This window comes from Lactuca serriola, chromosome 8 (assembly GCF_051521515.1).
Source record: "Lactuca serriola cultivar US96UC23 chromosome 8, Lser_US96UC23_V15, whole genome shotgun sequence".
Classification (NCBI taxonomy): Eukaryota; Viridiplantae; Streptophyta; class Magnoliopsida; order Asterales; family Asteraceae; genus Lactuca; species Lactuca serriola.
In genome coordinates this window covers 177,445,467-177,453,036 of record NC_136415.1, presented here as the reverse complement: position 1 = coordinate 177,453,036, position 7,570 = coordinate 177,445,467, and the positions used below count along the sequence as shown (strand labels likewise).

At 37.2% G+C, this 7,570-nt stretch overlaps 1 pseudogene across 1 annotated transcript; it reads right to left on the bottom strand.

The window, feature by feature from the left end:
• Positions 1 to 6,384: 6,384 nt before the first annotated feature.
• LOC145067642 (protein LURP-one-related 10-like) lies at positions 6,385 to 7,570 on the bottom strand (annotated as a pseudogene). The gene is made up of 3 exons (XR_013688867.1): positions 7,343 to 7,570; positions 6,954 to 7,239; positions 6,385 to 6,865 (listed from the first exon to the last, which is right to left on the bottom strand). The product of XR_013688867.1 is annotated as a protein LURP-one-related 10-like (transcript).

Below are 7,570 nucleotides of genomic sequence, written 5' to 3'. Positions count from 1 at the left end.
AAGAATTTGTTCGTGGAGTTCTTGCAGATTCCAAACAACCCTCCCTTTGTTAAACTTGTAAACTCCCAGATCATCCACATGTTCAATGAGATGGGACATCAACCGGAGTTGGAGAAGATCAGTGACTTCCGGAAGTCGGGATTACCATGCATCTGGAATTTTCTTTTTGGCATTTTCCTACGGGCCTTACTGGAAGGTCAGTCGGCTTAGATAGAGGAAGAGTCGAAGTGTATGCCATGGTAATGGGTATCTACTATGACATTAATGTCGACTACGCAACACAGCTATGGAAGGAATTTGTGAAAAGTCTGGAAAACACGAATTCGGAGAAGGGAATATCTTGTGCCAGATACTGGAGTTTGATCTTGGAGAAAGTATACGAGAAAGAAGCAATTCCAATCGTGTCAGATGTCGAAGTTGCTGAATTTTCCTTCTACCAATTTCCAAAAGTGGTTGAAAATGATGAAGCAATATTTACAAGGGTGGCTCGCATTCCGGATGCGATGCTTCGCAAAGTTTCTCCCACTCACAAAGTATTGGTGAGATATTTGCGAAACATCGATACAGCTGATCAGACAGGTGTATTACCCGACGTTGCTACTCCGTCGAAGAAGAAGAAGGTGAGCAAGAAAACTGCGAAGGGTTCATCTTCACCAACTATGCAAGATGAAGTATCGAAGAAGGAAGTTTTACCTTCCAAGTCTGGGGTTTTAAAACAAATTCGCAAAGCAGAAGTGAGTAGTAAGGGAGTTACTATTCGCAGTATTCCTGCCCCAGTGTCTCCTGGAAAGAAACGCCAACGTGCTGAAGATGTTGCGAAAAACATGCAACGCACGCTGGGCAAGAAGAGGAAGATGGTGATTCGCAATGAATCATCAGATGAAGAAATTGCCCCAGAAACTCCACCTGTCACTACAATGGTAAATGTTTCTTTACCAATCTCTCAAACTTCGCAAATTTCCACTCCTATTTCACAAACCCAACCACTCGAAATAGTTCTTACCAAGTCAGTTACTGAGGAGGTACCTATTTCGGATATGGTTGTCAATGTATCTGATACGGGGGCACCTATCCCGAGTGTCGCATTTCCACTACCAACATCCTTACCTATTACCACATTATCCACCATTTCATCCATCTTTGATCATGCCCTTCAAAACCCATTCACCACACTTTTTCCATCCCAATCACCTGAAAATCCTCCACCTTCGCAACAAATGTCTGATCCTGAAATCGACGGAGGTGCTTTTGGAGGAGTTCTAGATGATATTTCTTTTGATTCAGAAGAAGAAGACATTCCTGATCATATGTTGATGACAGGAAAGCAGTTTAAAATTCTAAATCAAAAGTTGAAGACCATTATTCAATTGCAAGCCGATTCTGGGAGAATGTCTTCAATCTCAGCAATGGAGGTGGATGTCATGATTAAAGGAGCTGAGAAAAGAATCATGGAGAAAGTCGATCAGTCAGATAAAAACAATCAGCTGAGAGTGAAAGCACAAGGGAACAATTTTACGTCTGCAGTACAAGACCTTAAAGCTGCTACAAAAGAACGCCACATTCTTTTTGTGCAAGACATCAAGAAAGTTCGTGAGGATGTCAACTTCAAAATTCAGGAATTGAAGTCTGAACTTGCGAAGGATCTTCAAGATGTGCATACAAGACAAGAAGATCTTCAAAAGCAAATTGTGGAAATTTCGTCTCAACTCCACAAACTCAACAATATTCCTGTTGTTGAAGATCAGAAAGCTGCTACAATGGAGAAGTTTGATCACTTGATCAAATTGGTCACTGAGCTCAAATCAGCAGTTTCACATTCATCGTCTTCGCAAATCCTGACACCTGAATTCTTGTCTCTAAAGATTAATACTTTAAAACAAGCTATTCAGAAAGCCCTTGCTCCGCTTTCAAATTTCACTTCTTTACTTCCGAAGAGTGCTCCACCTGTTTTCACAGGGGTGCAAGGGGGAGAGAAAAGTCAAAGCAAAGAAGATGAGGCAAAGTCATTTCAACTCAACTGGTTGTAACTCTTCTAATTCTTACAAAACCGATTTCTTCAACAACAATAACCACAAAAACAATTTCCAAGGGAATTGTTATTGGAGGAAACGAAGGAGGTTCTAGCTCTCAACCTCAGAAAGATGTAACAGGAAAAGGAAAAGGCATCTTGTATGAAAAGTCGAAGGAAGAGATAAAAGCTGATGCTGAGGCTGAATTGGAAAGAATGAGACAAGTTTAGAGCATCGTGAGAGAAAGAGCAAGTGATCCTCCCTCCATGAACAAAGGAGATCATGCGAAACTTTACTCTTACGAAACAATAGAGTCAAAGGTTGTAGGAAGGGAGATGTATGAGTTCGAGAAGAAGCCGAAAAGAAGTTACGATATTGCGAACTCTGATCATTGTCAGTTGGACTTCCCAATTAATGAAATGCTGTTCATCACAGCTTAATACAAGATCAGTGAGAAATTCGATAATCCGGATGATTATACTCACATGAAAATCAGATTTCATGCTGTTCTTGGGAAGAATCCTGATGAAGTCTGGTCCCTGATGAAGATCAAGAAGGTGCTTACGATAAAGAAGGATGTTCTGTTTGAAGACATGCTTCAAAATTTTCGATATTTTGTCATCAGGGCTGACAACAAACAATACGACTTCACTGTTGCTGATTTTCCTTTGATGAACTGCAACGATCTCATTCAAGTTGCTCTTATTCTGAAGCACATGGAAGAGAACAAACTCAAAGGCTCGGAAAGAGATGTGTTTAAAGTCGGATTCGCACATGTGAAGACTTATATCGACAACTATTTCGATTGTCTGGCACTTACTGATGAAGAGTTATCAAATGTGCTAGGAAGAGAAGTTAAAGTTCCATGGGAAGATACTTTGACACAATCAGCTCTGTCGAAGTATGTTGTGGGTGAGATATGCCTTAAACCTTTTGGCGTGGTGTTTTCGGGAAGAGACACTAAAGGAAAACCGAAGAAGTTCTTATTCAAAGCTTCAGAGATTGAAAGATACAATTCTTCGCAATATACGCACTTCATTGTACGTATGAACAATTGCAAGAAAAATAACGAAGGAGATAAGAAGGACTTGAAGAAGGTGATCTCCTGGTATGGAGAAGTGCGAAGAACGATTCATTCTGCAATTCAAAAGCTTTTAAGTTGAATTGTATCGACTGTTTACAAAGGGGGAGAATGTAGATGTATATTGTAAAAGTCGAATAGTTTGTATTGTAATGATTCGCATTTTGTATGTTATTTTACTAAGTCAATTTTATATGCGAAGTGTAGCATGCGAAGTGTCAATGTATAGACTTAGTATACTTTTTGTATGTTCCCTATAAATAGGGACTTAGGCTTGAAGTAAAAAAAAAGATCGAAACACAATTTTTCTCTTCAGCTTACTTTGTAATCAGTCTTAATAAAAACGAGATCTGATTAATATTTACTTTGCGTGTTCATCATCTTTCATCATTCAAATCTATTGTTTTGTTTCTTAATTCTCAATAACAATTCTCATCAAGCTCGTGTCGGAGGTTGGAGCAGCCTGATCTTATCTTTTCAGTCAGCAGTTTTGAGGTGAGTTATCCTGACTATATCGACAGGGTCGAAGGCACCAAGGTCGGCCCTTTATCGGATGGGAATCCGGGTAGTTGTTATGTTATCGCTTTGCTATATGTTTGCATCCTGGTAGTTAAAATGGTATATGTTAGAGACTTGGTTAAGGTCGATATCCTGTTATATAGGATGATGCTATGTTAGTGACCGGTTAGGTCGGTATCTTAGTTAGGATGTTGTTATGATATGTGATCTGTTAGATCGGTTGACTAGTTGTGAATTTCTATATGATTATATGTTCCTGTGCACATGGTTGTTGGAATGGGGTTGGGTTGAGGCGGGTCCTGCTTTATGTTGTAGGCCAACATACCCAGGGCAGACCGGATATCCCGAAGGCCCAGCGAGCGGTCCGGATAGGCTGTAGGCCCCACGAGGGCAGACCAGACGTACCGAGACTTGGAGAGTGGAACAGGCCGACTGAAGGCCCGATGCGGGCAGACCAGTCATACTGGAGACAGAGAGTGGACCAAGTGGATTGAAGGCCCGGTGCGGGCGGACCAATCACACTGTAGACTCGATGTATATGGCTAGACTCAGAGGTGGACTAGGTGGACTGAAGGCCCGGTACGGCGGACCAGTCACACAGTAGACCCGAAGTGCATGGTTGTTCTGTGTTCTGTTATGATATGACATATTATGTGTATGGTATATGTGGTTAGTATTTTGGGGGTATCTCATTAAGCTTTCAGGCTTACAGTTGTGGTTTAAATGTTTCAGGTACTTCTGGAGACCGTGGCAAGGAAAAGGCGTGATCATAACGCTACTCATGTTTATGTTTTATGATATGGTTCTGGGAAGACTCTGATAATAATTGTAATGAAATCCTTTTTGTAATAACTTAACGAAACTGGGTTGTTTTTGAAAAGTTTAAATTGGTTGGAATTTTTAGAGCGTTACATGTATCTTCTCACACCACCATGGGTTATGTTCTTTCATATAAAATTTCTTTCATCTTCGTCTTCTCTCTTGCCAAATCCTAAACCGCCTCCGCCATAATCATAAGTTTTTAAAGAATTGATAACTATAAAAGGAAATTGCTTCTATTTTGTATATCTATTTTGAGGTTAGTACATTGTTTCATATTTCGCTTCCACCACCCATCTGTAAAAGCCATTGTTGAAGAAACTATTTGATTTGTGCTTCAGGTTCTCATAAATCACTCTATCTATTCTCTTTCTTTCGATTTTCTATCATCAATTGTTTTTGGGGTTTTGTGTGACCGACACCCATTTATTTATGCCATATCTAATACGATCCAACTTTTGACACCTTCTCATCCCCTTTCGATTCATGTATGATGTATTTCTTTGTGGTTTTTTTATGTTTTATATGTATATATTTGTAATATTTCTTCTTGATTCCTTATGATGACAACTTAGCCAAACATATCAAAAGTACCAAAATTTCATAACTGCATAGAAGCTTCAAATGGACTTTAGTGATTTCGTCTATTTGAACACCAATGTTTGATTGTGAGGAAATATGAATTTGACGATACTGTGTGAATTTTCTGATTATATTCAAGGTAATTTCTCTTGTATGCAAATGTTGGACTTTAGTTTTTCCGAATCTATATTGGATTTTTGAAGGTTAAAACCTTTTTTTCTTTGTGACCCTTACAATCTTCTCTACTGTTTTTTTGGCTTAAGCTTTCTTTTTCAAAAGAACACCATAAATGTAAGTTATTTATTCAAGTTAATTTCAACCTTAAATTCATTTTTTAGTTGATTCACAGTTTGAGAATTGGATTTTTGATAGTTTTAAGGGTTTATTGTCCTTAACTGATTTTGGATCTTAGTTTATAACCATGATGGAAGAATAGTGGGATTTACATGCTTTTATAAATGTTGTGTGACTTAGTATTTTATTATGCAAGTTCCATGTAAAGTTCTTATTAGCTGATAAACCGCTTACGCTGAGATGATGGAGATAAACTCTTTAGGTAACTGATCAATTAATATTGTAGATGAGACATCTCAACATACTTAATATGCATGCATCATCAGTATTTGTTGCATTGCTACAAAGGTTTACATGGTAAAAAAGCTATAGAGTTTTTAAGTTCTTATTATAAGATATTCTTCAACCATCCCCATATAGTTTAAATGGAGGAATGCATGCATCATCATTATTTTTCTGATCTTTTGATCATGACATGATTGAAGAATTTTCTGTTTCTGTTTGGCAAAAACAAATGTGCTGGTTAGTTAATAATTTGTTAAAAGTTGACTGACTTCGTTTTGATGGATGATTTATGTTCTAAATTATTTAAGTAGGAGCTTGTGTGGCTTTTGTTTTCAAATGCCAATATTGAATCTTATGATATAAATTTTTTTTCTAGTAATAATCTTAATATTTTCATTAGTTTTTTCTTGTGAATGTATGAGCTTGGAAAATAACCTGCCAACATAGATATCTCCAACCACAAGATTATTTATTGTATATATACAAACTTTGTTTTTCTATATTAGGGAAAATTAGGCAATATATTATAATTTTTACTCATCATAGCAATATACTTGCTATATTTTACCGGCAACCATAACTTTTAACTAGAGAATCGGTATTCGTCATTTCTTAAAAAGAAATTTACAAAAAAATAGCAATATATATTTTTATATTTTTTATTTTTCATTACTAATTTTAATTATCAATATATATTTTTTTACCCGTGGTTTCCACGGGTTGTAATCTAGTGAAGGAAACCGGGGCTTGCAAGTTATAATTCTTCACATTTCATCTCTGATTTCGAGTTTGTGAAAGGGATAGAAATTCAATTACATTTTTCAATGTAAAAAAAAATTCAACACTTAACCGTAGTATAAGTCCCGGGACTGTCATCCAACTTACCCACCCTATTGGGCGGGGCTGATCTGCATCTATTTGAATTGCTAATCCTACCCACCCTATTGGGCGGGGCTGATATACATAGACTATAGGCATAGCCGTGGTAAAAGATGATATGTGGGACAAACTATATATCATTCCATGAAACAATTCAAGGGGAATTTAGGCATAGAGAATGCAACTAATATGACTAGGAAAAAATTGCACCGATAACTTCAGCCACCCATGATCCAGTAACTTCCGCAGCAACTTCACCTTTTGTGTTAGAGCTTTTCATAGCCTCAACAATAGCTATAATTGTAACAACAAAGGCGTAATCAACATTGGGATAAATTGTCACCATGAATTTGACCTTAATGAACTTTATATTCTCAGATGATTGTATTTTATTCACCTACAAGAATAAGTCAATTAATTAGTTTTAGCTTGAGCTTTACCTTCAAGAACTTACCAACTCTTGTATCAGTTATATCAGGTAACTAAAAATAGGGATATCTACTAGAAAATATAGAAAATGAACTAATATGTATGGAAATTACTTGGGTTATGGTTGTTGAAGTATCTCCCATAGAAACAGTGCAGTTTCTCTTCGACCAGCTTCCCTTTATCTTGTAATCACAAACATCTTTTCTACTGGTCTTTTTTGCCAAGAACATGTACATTGGTCTTAGATTGGATCACGTGAGGTGTTTTTATGGTAAATACCATGTCCGATTTGCTTTTACTGTCACCCCTGAATACATTCCATCTATTGTGTTCACTCATGATCTGGAAGATAAATTTGTCCATTTCAATGTTTAACTTTAGCTTCCGATTTTCAAAAACAACCCAAATAATAAAAAAGAAGTATTAAAACTGAACTTAAAGTCACCTTCTTACACATCATAACAATGGGTTTGTCATCAACGTCGAGTAGCACCCGTTGATAAGATGCATCACATGGTTTCACTTTGAGCAAGATTTTATGGTTCGTATTAGTAATCAAAAGGTTTCCTTTTGAATTTCTATCAACTATAATGTCAAATTGATATGGAACCATGAACCGAGACCCTATCACTGAGATTGGAGAGGATAAAGGTGCATAGCTCGGTTGAGCCAT